Genomic DNA, 14,897 nt, shown 5'->3' with positions numbered 1-14,897 from the left:
CCCCGCCCCCTCTCCGCAGGTTACCATGGACTACCGATGCTGCATTCTGAGGCCAGGGCGTTCCGAGAATGCCAAGGGCAGACATGATGATCTTCAATGATTTCCTCTTGTGTCAGTTTTGGTCAACTTTAGGAGCTAGGAAATGGTCCCCTTTACAGAAATGTTCAACTTTACTGGCATTTCATATATTCTCTGCTATAACATTGTCCTGATTCTTTCTGTATATTCTTTACTTATGTTTTTGTTTTCCTTAATCAAAGTGTGTCTTTTAAATCTTTTCAAAGAATATTCTTTGGACTTACTAAATCACCTCAATTTTATACATTTTCTGTTGTATTAAGTTTTGCTCATATCTTTATTTATATTTTTTCTATGTTCTCAGGGTTTGTTGTTTTGATCATCTGATGTCAATTAAAACACTTGGTTATTCATTTTAAAAATCTTTTTACTTAGAAAGATTTGAACTTTTGAAGATTCCAGCTTACTTGTAAGTTTCTAAGGGTCAGGTCCTCTCCATTGTTGCTGGCCTAAGGCTTAGTTCACCATATAGCAATGTATATATTGACATATTTTCCCCTCGACTTTCTGTGATTCCCTACATCTCACCTTTCTTTGCAGACAAGCCATTTGAAATACCCTTCACTTATTTCACAGCCAATAAGTCTTTGAAATAATGTGTATTTTTGAGAGAAATCTTCTTATATCATTAGGCAGAAAATCTGACCTGCCATAGTTTTCAAAACAGCATAATTTCACTCTTCTCAATGATTAATCTGTTGTATTACACAACCTTTGAGTATTTAGCTTTATCAATGACATGTACTTTACAAATGTTTTAGAGATCCTACCAGTCTTTGAAAACATCCTTGTTCCTTGTTCCAGTTCCAGTTTTATGTATATATTCTGCCTTGCACCTGATTATTCCAACATCTGATGGGTGGCCTTGGGAAACTAATTCTCATATTGATTGTTTTTGCTGATTGTTTCCCCTTGTAGCTCATTTCTTCATTATTGTGTAAATTTAGATCATGAGCTCATGTTTAGCTAAACAGCTGACATTGTAAAAGGCTTAAATGTGAACGCTCGTAAGCTTCAGGAGAAAGTCGGCAAAGATTTTTTTGTGTCCCTCCGATGAGTTGCCCGCAAGGACCCCATTTTTTAGAAGTGTTGGTCCAATACTCCCTCTAGAGGCAGGGGATTCAGACAGGGCTGCTTTGCGGCCCCCGATCTGGGGCAGCGGCTGTGGTCGACCTGTGGTCAGGGCAGGAGCCTCTCCGCGTTGGTCCCAGTGACCCATCTGCCTGCGAACTTCGGTCACCTGGCAGGAAGGTACGATGCCCAGTCCTATGGTTAGCTGTGCAGCGAGGTGTACTGCGAGGACACGTTCCACACACACTTCAACAAAGAGGGCGGCCTGAGTGGAAATGTGAGTGTTTGGGAAGCTGTGCAGACAAAGAAGGCGCCCTTTGGCCTGTGCCAAATGCTTGTGACACTCCCCTGGTCCTGCCGGGCTCTGAGGGCCCTGCCCCGGGCCCCCTGCTCCCCTGCCCTTTGTTCAGTCAGAGCAGAGATGGCCACACCCACTCCCTCAGTGAGGGCAGTGCTCCAACCTCCTTCAGCACCACCCCCTCTCCGCAGGTTACCATGGACTACCGATGCTGCATTCTGAGGCCAGGGCGTTCCAAGAATGCCAAGGGCAGACATGATGACCTTCAATGATTTCCTCTTGTGTCAGTTTTGGTCAACTTTAGGAGCTAGGAAATGGTCCCCTTTACAGAAATGTTCAAATTTACTGGCATTTCATATATTCTCTGCTATAACATTGTCCTGATTCTTTCTGTATATTCTTTACATATGTTTATGTTTTCCTTAATCAAAGTGTGTCTTTTAAATCTTTTCAAAGAATATTCTTTGGACTTACTAAATCACCTCAATTTTATACGTTTTCTGTTGTATTAAGTTCTGCTCATATCTTTATTTATATTTTTTCTATGTTCTCAGGGTTTGTTGTTTTGATCATCTGATGTCAATTAAAACACTTGGTTATTCATTTTAATAAATCTTTTTACTTATAAAGATTTGAACTTTTGAAGATTCCAGCTTACTTGTAAGTTTCTAAGGGTCAGGTCCTCTCCATTGTTGCTGGCCTAAGGCTTAGTTCACCATATAGCAATGTATATATTGACATATTTTCCCCTCGACTTTCTGTGATTCCCTACATCTCACCTTTCTTTGCAGACAAGCCATTTGAAATACCCTTCACTTATTTCACAGCCAATAAGTCTTTGAAATAATGTGTATTTTTGAGAGAAACCTTCTTATATCATTAGGCAGAAAATCTGACCTGCCATAGTTTTCAAAACAGCATAATTTCACTCTTCTCAATGATTAATCTGTTGTATTACACAACCTTTGAGTATTTAGCTTTATCAATGACATGTACTTTACAAATGTTTTAGAGATCCTACCAGTCTTTGAAAACATCCTTGTTCCTTGTTCCAGTTCCAGTTTTATGTATATATTCTGCCTTGCACCTGATTATTCCAACATCTGATGGGTGGCCTTGGGAAACTAATTCTCATATTGATTGTTTTTGCTGATTGTTTCCCCTTGTAGCTGATTTCTTCATTATTGTGTAAATTTAGATCATGAGCTCATGTTTAGCTAAACAGCTGACATTGTAAAAGGCTTAAATGTGAACGCTCGTAAGCTTCAGGAGAAAGTCGGCAAAGATTTTTTTGTGTCCCTCCGATGAGTTGCCTGCAAGGACCCCATTTTTTAGAAGTGTTGGTCCAATACTCCCTCTAGAGGCAGGAGATTCAGACAGGGCTGCTTTGCAACCCCCGATCTGGGGCAGCGGCTGTGGTCGACCTGTGGTCAGGGCAGGAGCCTCTCCGCGTTGGTCCCTGTGACCCATCTGCCTGCGAACTTCGGTCACCTGGCAGGAAGGTACGATGCCCAGTCCTATGGTTAGCTGTGCAGCGAGGTGTACTGTGAGGACACGTTCCACACACACTTCAACAAAGAGGGCGGCCTGAGTGGAAATGTGAGTGTTTGGGAAGCTGTGCAGACAAAGAAGGCGCCCTTTGGCCTGTGCCAAATGCTTGTGACACTCCCCTGGTCCTGCCGGGCTCTGAAGGCCCTGCCCCGGGCCTTCTGCTCCCCTGCCCTTTGTTCAGTCACAGCAGAGATGGCCACACCCACTCCCTCAGTGAGGGCAGTGTTCCAACCTCCTTCAGCCCCACCCCCTCTCCGCAGGTTACCATGGACTACCGATGCTGCATTCTGAGGCCAGGGCGTTCCAAGAATGCCAAGGGCAGACATGATGACCTTCAATGATTTCCTCTTGTGTCAGTTTTGGTCAACTTTAGGAGCTAGGAAATGGTCCCCTTTACAGAAATGTTCAAATTTACTGGCATTTCATATATTCTCTGCTATAACATTGTCCTGATTCTTTCTGTATATTCTTTACATATGTTTATGTTTTCCTTAATCAAAGTGTGTCTTTTAAATCTTTTCAAAGAATATTCTTTGGACTTACTAAATCACCTCAATTTTATACGTTTTCTGTTGTATTAAGTTCTGCTCATATCTTTATTTATATTTTTTCTATGTTCTCAGGGTTTGTTGTTTTGATCATCTGATGTCAATTAAAACACTTGGTTATTCATTTTAATAAATCTTTTTACTTATAAAGATTTGAACTTTTGAAGATTCCAGCTTACTTGTAAGTTTCTAAGGGTCAGGTCCTCTCCATTGTTGCTGGCCTAAGGCTTAGTTCACCATATAGCAATGTATATATTGACATATTTTCCCCTCGACTTTCTGTGATTCCCTACATCTCACCTTTCTTTGCAGACAAGCCATTTGAAATACCCTTCACTTATTTCACAGCCAATAAGTCTTTGAAATAATGTGTATTTTTGAGAGAAATCTTCTTATATCATTAGGCAGAAAATCTGACCTGCCATAGTTTTCAAAACAGCATAATTTCACTCTTTTCAATGATTAATCTGTTGTATTACACAACCTTTGAGTATTTAGCTTTATCAATGACATGTACTTTACAAATGTTTTAGATATCCTACCAGTCTTAGTAAACATCCTTGTTCCTTGTTCCAGTTCCAGTTTTATGTATATTTTCTGCCTTGCACCTGATTATTCCAACATCTGATGGGTGGCCTTGGGAAACTAATTCTCATATTGATTGTTTTTGCTGATTGTCTCCCCATGTAGCTGATTTCTTCATTATTGTGTAAATTTAGATCATGAGCTCATGTTTAGCTAAACAGCTGACATTGTAAAAGGCTTAAGTGTGAACGCTCGTAAGCTTCAGGAGAAAGTCGGCAAAGAATTTTTTGTGTCCCTCCGATGAGTTGCCCGCAAGGACCCCATTTTTTAGAAGTGTTGGTCCAATACTCCCTCTAGAGGCAGGGGATTCAGACAGGGCTGCTTTGCAACCCCCGATCTGGGGCAGCGGCTGTGGTCGACCTGTGGTCAGGGCAGGAGCCTCTCCGCGTTGGTCCCAGTGACCCATCTGCCTGCGAACTTCGGTCACCTGGCAGGAAGGTACGATGTCCAGTCTTATGGTTAGCTGTGCAGCGAGGTGTACTGCGAGGACACGTTCCACACACACTTCAACAAAGAGGGCGGCCTGAGTGGAAATGTGAGTGTTTGGGAAGCTGTGCAGACAAAGAAGGCGCCCTTTGGCCTGTGCCAAATGCTTGTGACACTCCCCTGGTCCTGCCGGGCTCTGAGGGCCCTGCCCCGGGCCCCCTGCTCCCCTGCCCTTTGTTCAGTCACAGCAGAGATGGCCACACCCACTCCCTCAGTGAGGGCAGTGCTCCAACCTCCTTCAGCCCCACCCCCTCTCCGCAGGTTACCATGGACTACCGATGCTGCATTCTGAGGCCAGGGCGTTCCAAGAATGCCAAGGGCAGACATGATGACCTTCAATGATTTCCTCTTGTGTCAGTTTTGGTCAACTTTAGGAGCTAGGAAATGGTCCCCTTTACAGAAATGTTCAAATTTACTGGCATTTCATATATTCTCTGCTATAACATTGTCCTGATTCTTTCTGTATATTCTTTACATATGTTTATGTTTTCCTTAATCAAAGTGTGTCTTTTAAATCTTTTCAAAGAATATTCTTTGGACTTACTAAATCACCTCAATTTTATACGTTTTCTGTTGTATTAAGTTCTGCTCATATCTTTATTTATATTTTTTCTATGTTCTCAGGGTTTGTTGTTTTGATCATCTGATGTCAATTAAAACACTTGGTTATTCATTTTAATAAATCTTTTTACTTATAAAGATTTGAACTTTTGAAGATTCCAGCTTACTTGTAAGTTTCTAAGGGTCAGGTCCTCTCCATTGTTGCTGGCCTAAGGCTTAGTTCACCATATAGCAATGTATATATTGACATATTTTCCCCTCGACTTTCTGTGATTCCCTACATCTCACCTTTCTTTGCAGACAAGCCATTTGAAATACCCTTCACTTATTTCACAGCCAATAAGTCTTTGAAATAATGTGTATTTTTGAGAGAAATCTTCTTATATCATTAGGCAGAAAATCTGACCTGCCATAGTTTTCAAAACAGCATAATTTCACTCTTCTCAATGATTAATCTGTTGTATTACACAACCTTTGAGTATTTAGCTTTATCAATGACATGTACTTTACAAATGTTTTAGAGATCCTACCAGTCTTTGAAAACATCCTTGTTCCTTGTTCCAGTTCCAGTTTTATGTATATATTCTGCCTTGCACCTGATTATTCCAACATCTGATGGGTGGCCTTGGGAAACTAATTCTCATATTGATTGTTTTTGCTGATTGTTTCCCCTTGTAGCTGATTTCTTCATTATTGTGTAAATTTAGATCATGAGCTCATGTTTAGCTAAACAGCTGACATTGTAAAAGGCTTAAATGTGAACGCTCGTAAGCTTCAGGAGAAAGTCGGCAAAGATTTTTTTGTGTCCCTCCGATGAGTTGCCCGCAAGGACCCCATTTTTTAGAAGTGTTGGTCCAATACTCCCTCTAGAGGCAGGGGATTCAGACAGGGCTGCTTTGCAACCCCCGATCTGGGGCAGCGGCTGTGGTCGACCTGTTGTCAGGGCAGGAGCCTCTCCGCGTTGGTCCCTGTGACCCATCTGCCTGCGAACTTCGGTCACCTGGCAGGAAGGTACGATGCCCAGTCCTATGGTTAGCTGTGCAGCGAGGTGTACTGCGAGGACACGTTCCACACACACTTCAACAAAGAGGGCGGCCTGAGTGGAAATGTGAGTGTTTGGGAAGCTGTGCAGACAAAGAAGGCGCCCTTTGGCCTGTGCCAAATGCTTGTGACACTCCCCTGGTCCTGCCGGGCTCTGAGGGCCCTGCCCCGGGCCCCCTGCTCCCCTGCCCTTTGTTCAGTCACAGCAGAGATGGCCACACCCACTCCCTCAGTGAGGGCAGTGTTCCAACATCCTTCAGCCCCACCCCCTCTCCGCAGGTTACCATGGACTACCGATGCTGCATTCTGAGGCCAGGGCGTTCCAAGAATGCCAAGGGCAGACATGATGACCTTCAATGATTTCCTCTTGTGTCAGTTTTGGTCAACTTTAGGAGCTAGGAAATGGTCCCCTTTACAGAAATGTTCAAATTTACTGGCATTTCATATATTCTCTGCTATAACATTGTCCTGATTCTTTCTGTATATTCTTTACATATGTTTATGTTTTCCTTAATCAAAGTGTGTCTTTTAAATCTTTTCAAAGAATATTCTTTGGACTTACTAAATCACCTCAATTTTATACGTTTTCTGTTGTATTAAGTTCTGCTCATATCTTTATTTATATTTTTTCTATGTTCTCAGGGTTTGTTGTTTTGATCATCTGATGTCAATTAAAACACTTGGTTATTCATTTTAATAAATCTTTTTACTTATAAAGATTTGAACTTTTGAAGATTCCAGCTTACTTGTAAGTTTCTAAGGGTCAGGTCCTCTCCATTGTTGCTGGCCTAAGGCTTAGTTCACCATATAGCAATGTATATATTGACATATTTTCCCCTCGACTTTCTGTGATTCCCTACATCTCACCTTTCTTTGCAGACAAGCCATTTGAAATACCCTTCACTTATTTCACAGCCAATAAGTCTTTGAAATAATGTGTATTTTTGAGAGAAATCTTCTTATATCATTAGGCAGAAAATCTGACCTGCCATAGTTTTCAAAACAGCATAATTTCACTCTTTTCAATGATTAATCTGTTGTATTACACAACCTTTGAGTATTTAGCTTTATCAATGACATGTACTTTACAAATGTTTTAGAGATCCTACCAGTCTTAGTAAACATCCTTGTTCCTTGTTCCAGTTCCAGTTTTATGTATATTTTCTGCCTTGCACCTGATTATTCCAACATCTGATGGGTGGCCTTGGGAAACTAATTCTCATATTGATTGTTTTTGCTGATTGTCTCCCCTTGTAGCTGATTTCTTCATTATTGTGTAAATTTAGATCATGAGCTCATGTTTAGCTAAACAGCTGACATTGTAAAAGGCTTAAGTGTGAACGCTCGTAAGCTTCAGGAGAAAGTCGGCAAAGAATTTTTTGTGTCCCTCCGATGAGTTGCCCGCAAGGACCCCATTTTTTAGAAGTGTTGGTCCAATACTCCCTCTAGAGGCAGGGGATTCAGACAGGGCTGCTTTGCAACCCCCGATCTGGGGCAGCGGCTGTGGTCGACCTGTGGTCAGGGCAGGAGCCTCTCCGCGTTGGTCCCAGTGACCCATCTGCCTGCGAACTTCGGTCACCTGGCAGTAAGGTACGATGCCCAGTCCTATGGTTAGCTGTGCAGCGAGGTGTACTGCGAGGACACGTTCCACACACACTTCAACAAAGAGGGCGGCCTGAGTGGAAATGTGAGTGTTTGGGAAGCTGTGCAGACAAAGAAGGCGCCCTTTGGCCTGTGCCAAATGCTTGTGACACTCCCCTGGTCCTGCCGGGCTCTGAGGGCCCTGCCCCGGGCCCCCTGCTCCCCTGCCCTTTGTTCAGTCACAGCAGAGATGGCCACACCCACTCCCTCAGTGAGGGCAGTGTTCCAACCTCCTTCAGCCCCACCCCCTCTCCGCAGGTTACCATGGACTACCGATGCTGCATTCTGAGGCCAGGGCGTTCCAAGAATGCCAAGGGCAGACATGATGACCTTCAATGATTTCCTCTTGTGTCAGTTTTGGTCAACTTTAGGAGCTAGGAAATGGTCCCCTTTACAGAAATGTTCAAATTTACTGGCATTTCATATATTCTCTGCTATAACATTGTCCTGATTCTTTCTGTATATTCTTTACATATGTTTATGTTTTCCTTAATCAAAGTGTGTCTTTTAAATCTTTTCAAAGAATATTCTTTGGACTTACTAAATCACCTCAATTTTATACGTTTTCTGTTGTATTAAGTTCTGCTCATATCTTTATTTATATTTTTTCTATGTTCTCAGGGTTTGTTGTTTTGATCATCTGATGTCAATTAAAACACTTGGTTATTCATTTTAATAAATCTTTTTACTTAGAAAGATTTGAACTTTTGAAGATTCCAGCTTACTTGTAAGTTTCTAAGGGTCAGCTCCTCTCCATTGTTGCTGGCCTAAGGCTTAGTTCACCATATAGCAATGTATATATTGACATATTTTCCCCTCGACTTTCTGTGATTCCCTACATCTCACCTTTCTTTGTAGACAAGCCATTTGAAATACCCTTAACTTATTTCACAGCCAATAAGTCTTTGAAATAATGTGTATTTTTGAGAGAAATCTTCTTATATCATTAGGCAGAAAATCTGACCTGCCATAGTTTTCAAAACAGCATAATTTCACTCTTCTCAATGATTAATCTGTTGTATTACACAACCTTTGAGTATTTAGCTTTATCAATGACATGTACTTTACAAATGTTTTAGGGATCCTACCAGTCTTTGAAAACATCCTTGTTCCTTGTTCCAGTTCCAGTTTTATGTATATATTCTGCCTTGCACCTGATTATTCCAACATCTGATGGGTGGCCTTGGGAAACTAATTCTCATATTGATTGTTTTTGCTGATTGTCTCCCCTTGTAGCTGATTTCTTCATTATTGTGTAAATTTAGATCATGAGCTCATGTTTAGCTAAACAGCTGACATTGTAAAAGCCTTAAGTGTGAACGCTCGTAAGCTTCAGGAGAAAGTCGGCAAAGATTTTTTTGTGTCCCTCCGATGAGTTGCCCGCAAGGACCCCATTTTTTAGAAGTGTTGGTCCAATACTCCCTCTAGAGGCAGGGGATTCAGACAGGGCTGCTTTGCAACCCCCGATCTGGGGCAGCGGCTGTGGTCGACCTGTGGTCAGGGCAGGAGCCTCTCCGCGTTGGTCCCAGTGACCCATCTGCCTGCGAACTTCGGTCACCTGGCAGGAAGGTACGATGCCCAGTCCTATGGTTAGCTGGGCAGCGAGGTGTACTGCGAGGACACGTTCCACACACACTTCAACAAAGAGGGCGGCCTGAGTGGAAATGTGAGTGTTTGGGAAGCTGTGCAGACAAAGAAGGCGCCCTTTGGCCTGGGCCAAATGCTTGTGACACTCCCCTGGTCCTGCCGGGCTCTGAGGGCCCTTCCCTGGGCCCCCTGCTCCCCTGCCCTTTGTTCAGTCACAGCAGAGATGGCCACACCCACTCCCTCAGTGAGGGCAGTGTTCCAACCTCCTTCAGCCCCACCCCCTCTCCGCAGGTTACCATGGACTACCCATGCTGCATTCTGAGGCCAGGGCGTTCCAAGAATGCCAAGGGCAGACATGATGACCTTCAATGATTTCCTCTTGTGTCAGTTTTGGTCAACTTTAGGAGCTAGGAAATGGTCCCCTTTACAGAAATGTTCAAATTTACTGGCATTTCATATATTCTCTGCTATAACATTGTCCTGATTCTTTCTGTATATTCTTTACATATGTTTATGTTTTCCTTAATCAAAGTGTGTCTTTTAAATCTTTTCAAAGAATATTCTTTGGACTTACTAAATCACCTCAATTTTATACGTTTTCTGTTGTATTAAGTTCTGCTCATATCTTTATTTATATTTTTTTCTATGTTCTCAGGGTTTGTTGTTTTGATCATCTGATGTCAATTAAAACACTTGGTTATTCATTTTAATAAATCTTTTTACTTATAAAGATTTGAACTTTTGAAGATTCCAGCTTACTTGTAAGTTTCTAAGGGTCAGGTCCTCTCCATTGTTGCTGGCCTAAGGCTTAGTTCACCATATAGCAATGTATATATTGACATATTTTCCCCTCGACTTTCTGTGATTCCCTACATCTCACCTTTCTTTGTAGACAAGCCATTTGAAATACCCTTAACTTATTTCACAGCCAATAAGTCTTTGAAATAATGTGTATTTTTGAGAGAAATCTTCTTATATCATTAGGCAGAAAATCTGACCTGCCATAGTTTTCAAAACAGCATAATTTCACTCTTCTCAATGATTAATCTGTTGTATTACACAACCTTTGAGTATTTAGCTTTATCAATGACATGTACTTTACAAATGTTTTAGAGATCCTACCAGTCTTTGAAAATATCCTTGTTCCTTGTTCCAGTTCCAGTTTTATGTATATATTCTGCCTTGCACCTGATTATTCCAACATCTGATGGGTGGCCTTGGGAAACTAATTCTCATATTGATTGTTTTTGCTGATTGTCTCCCCTTGTAGCTGATTTCTTCATTATTGTGTAAATTTAGATCATGAGCTCATGTTTAGCTAAACAGCTGACATTGTAAAAGGCTTAAGCGTGAACGCTCGTAAGCTTCAGGAGAAAGTCGGCAAAGATTTTTTTGTGTCCCTCCGATGAGTTGCCCGCAAGGACCCCATTTTTTAGAAGTGTTGGTCCAATACTCCCTCTAGAGGCAGGGGATTCAGACAGGGCTGCTTTGCAACCCCCGATCTGGGGCAGCGGCTGTGGTCGACCTGTGGTCAGGGCAGGAGCCTCTCCGCGTTGGTCCCAGTGACCCATCTGCCTGCGAACTTCAGTCACCTGGCAGGAAGGTACGATGCCCAGTCCTATGGTTAGCTGTGCAGTGAGGTGTACTGCGAGGACACGTTCCACACACACTTCAACAAAGAGGGCGGCCTGAGTGGAAATGTGAGTGTTTGGGAAGCTGTGCAGACAAAGAAGGCGCCCTTTGGCCTGGGCCAAATGCTTGTGACACTCCCCTGGTCCTGCCGGGCTCTGAGGGCCCTGCCCTGGGCCCCCTGCTCCCCTGCCCTTTGTTCAGTCACAGCAGAGATGGCCACACCCACTCCCTCAGTGAGGGCAGTGTTCCAACCTCCTTCAGCCCCACCCCCTCTCCGCAGGTTACCATGGACTACCGATGCTGCATTCTGAGGCCAGGGCGTTCCAAGAATGCCAAGGGCAGACATGATGACCTTCAATGATTTCCTCTTGTGTCAGTTTTGGTCAACTTTAGGAGCTAGGAAATGGTCCCCTTTACAGAAATGTTCAAATTTACTGGCATTTCATATATTCTCTGCTATAACATTGTCCTGATTCTTTCTGTATATTCTTTACATATGTTTATGTTTTCCTTAATCAAAGTGTGTCTTTTAAATCTTTTCAAAGAATATTCTTTGGACTTACTAAATCACCTCAATTTTATACGTTTTCTGTTGTATTAAGTTCTGCTCATATCTTTATTTATATTTTTTTCTATGTTCTCAGGGTTTGTTGTTTTGATCATCTGATGTCAATTAAAACACTTGGTTATTCATTTTAATAAATCTTTTTACTTATAAAGATTTGAACTTTTGAATATTCCAGCTTACTTGTAAGTTTCTAAGGGTCAGGTCCTCTCCATTGTTGCTGGCCTAAGGCTTAGTTCACCATATAGCAATGTATATATTGACATATTTTCCCCTCGACTTTCTGTGATTCCCTACATCTCACCTTTCTTTGCAGACAAGCCATTTGAAATACCCTTCACTTATTTCACAGCCAATAAGTCTTTGAAATAATGTGTATTTTTGAGAGAAATCTTCTTATATCATTAGGCAGAAAATCTGACCTGCCATAGTTTTCAAAACAGCATAATTTCACTCTTCTCAATGATTAATCTGTTGTATTACACAACCTTTGAGTATTTAGCTTTATCAATGACATGTACTTTACAAATGTTTTAGAGATCCTACCAGTCTTAGTAAACATCCTTGTTCCTTGTTTCAGTTCCAGTTTTATGTATATTTTCTGCCTTGCACCTGATTATTCCAACATCTGATGGATGGCCTTGGGAAACTAATTCTCATATTGATTGTTTTTGCTGATTGTCTCCACTTGTAGCTGATTTCTTCATTATTGTGTAAATTTAGATCATGAGCTCATGTTTAGCTAAACGGCTGACATTGTATCAGGCTTAAGTGTGAACGCTCGAAAGCTCCAGGAGAAAGTCGGCAACGATATATTTGTGTCCCTCCGATGAGTTGCCCGCAAGGACCCCATTTTTTAGAAGTGTTGGTCCAATACTCCCTCTAGAGGCAGGGGATTCAGACAGGGCTGCTTTGCGGCCCCCGATCGGGGGCAGCGGCTGTGGTCGACCTGTGGTCAGGGCAGGAGCCTCTCCGCGTTGGTCCCAGGGACCCATCTGCCTGCGAACTTCAGTCACCTGGCAGGAAGGTACGATGCCCAGTCCTATGGTTAGCTGTGCAGCGAGGTGTACTGCGAGGACACGTTCCACACACACTTCAACAAAGAGGGCAGCCTGAGTGGAAAGGTGAGTGTTTGGGAAGCTGTGCGGACAAAGAAGGTGCCCTTTGGCCTGGGCCAAATGCTTGTGACACACCCCTGGGCCTGCTGGCCTCTGAGGGCCCTGCCCTGGGCCCCCTGCTCCCCTGCCCTTTGTTCAGTCACAGCAGAGATGGCCACACCCACTCCCTCAGTGAGGGCAGTGTTCCAACCTCCTTCAGCCCCGCCCCCTCTCCGGAGTTTACCATGGACTACCGATGCTGCATTCTGAGGCCAGGGCGTTCCGAGAATGCCAAGGGCAGACATGATGACCTTCAATGATTTCCTCTTGTGTCAGTTTTGGTCAACTTTAGGAGCTAGGAAATGGTCCCCTTTACAGAAATGTTCAAATTTACTGGCATTTCATATATTCTCTGCTATAACATTGTCCTGATTCTTTCTGTATATTCTTTACTTATGTTTTTGTTTTCCTTAAACAAAGTGTGTCTTTTAAATCTTTTCAAAGAATATTCTTTGGACTTACTAAATCACCTCAATTTTATACGTTTTCTGTTGTATTAAGTTCTGCTCATATCTTTATTTATATTTTTTCTATGTTCTCAGCGTTTGTTGTTTTGATCATCTGATGTCAATTAAAACACTTGGTTATTCATTTTAATAAATCTTTTTACTTATAAAGATTTGAACTTTTGAAGATTCCAGCTTACTTGTAAGTTTCTAAGGGTCAGGTCCTCTCCATTGTTGCTGGCCTAAGGCTTAGTTCACCATATAGCAATGTATATATTGACATATTTTCCCCTCGAGTTTCTGTGATTCCCTACATCTCACCTTTCTTTGCAGACAAGCCATTTGAAATACCCTTAACTTATTTCACAGCCAATAAGTCTTTGAAATAATGTGTATTTTTGAGAGAAATCTTCTTATATCATTAGGCAGAAAATCTGACCTGCCATAGTTTTCAAAACAGCATAATTTCACTCTTCTCAATGATTAATCTGTTGTATTACACAACCTTTGAGTATTTAGCTTTATCAATGACATGTACTTTACAAATGTTTTAGAGATCCTACCAGTCTTTGAAAACATCCTTGTTCCTTGTTCCAGTTCCAGTTTTATGTATATATTCTGCCTTGCACCTGATTATTCCAACATCTGATGGGTGGCCTTGGGAAACTAATTCTCATATTGATTGTTTTTGCTGATTGTCTCCCCTTGTAGCTGATTTCTTCATTATTGTGTAAATTTAGATCATGAGCTCATGTTTAGCTAAACAGCTGACATTGTAAAAGGCTTAAGTGTGAACGCTCGTAAGCTTCAGGAGAAAGTCGGCAAAGATTTTTTTGTGTCCCTCCGATGAGTTGCCCGCAAGGACCCCATTTTTTAGAAGTGTTGGTCCAATACTCCCTCTAGAGGCAGGGGATTCAGACAGGGCTGCTTTGCAACCCCCGATATGGGGCAGCGGCTGTGGTCGACCTGTGGTCAGGGCAGGAGCCTCTCCGCGTTGGTCCCAGTGACCCATCTGCCTGCGAACTTCGGTCACCTGGCAGGAAGGTACGATGCCCAGTCCTATGGTTAGCTGTGCAGCGAGGTGTACTGCGAGGACACGTTCCACACACACTTCAACAAAGAGGGCGGCCTGAGTGGAAATGTGAGTGTTTGGGAAGCTGTGCAGACAAAGAAGGCGCCCTTTGGCCTGGGCCAAATGCTTGTGACACTCCCCTGGTCCTGCCGGGCTCTGAGGGCCCTGCCCTGGGCCCCCTGCTCCCCTGCCCTTTGTTCAGTCACAGCAGAGATGGCCACACCCACTCCCTCAGTGAGGGCAGTGTTCCAACCTCCTTCAGCCCCACCCCCTCTCCGCAGGTTACCATGGACTACCGATGCTGCATTCTGAGGCCAGGGCGTTCCAAGAATGCCAAGGGCAGACATGATGACCTTCAATGATTTCCTCTTGTGTCAGTTTTGGTCAACTTTAGGAGCTAGGATATGGTCCCCTTTACAGAAATGTTCAAATTTACTGGCATTTCATATATTCTCTGCTATAACATTGTCCTGATTCTTTCTGTATATTCTTTACATATGTTTATGATTTCCTTAATCAAAGTGTGTCTTTTAAATCTTTTCAAAGAATATTCTTTGGACTTACTAAATCACCTCAAT

The sequence above is a fragment of the Hyperoodon ampullatus genome (assembly GCF_949752795.1).
Source record: "Hyperoodon ampullatus genome assembly, chromosome: 6".
In the NCBI taxonomy this organism is placed as follows: domain Eukaryota; kingdom Metazoa; phylum Chordata; class Mammalia; order Artiodactyla; family Ziphiidae; genus Hyperoodon; species Hyperoodon ampullatus.
Note: the sequence above shows the minus strand (reverse complement) of the source record.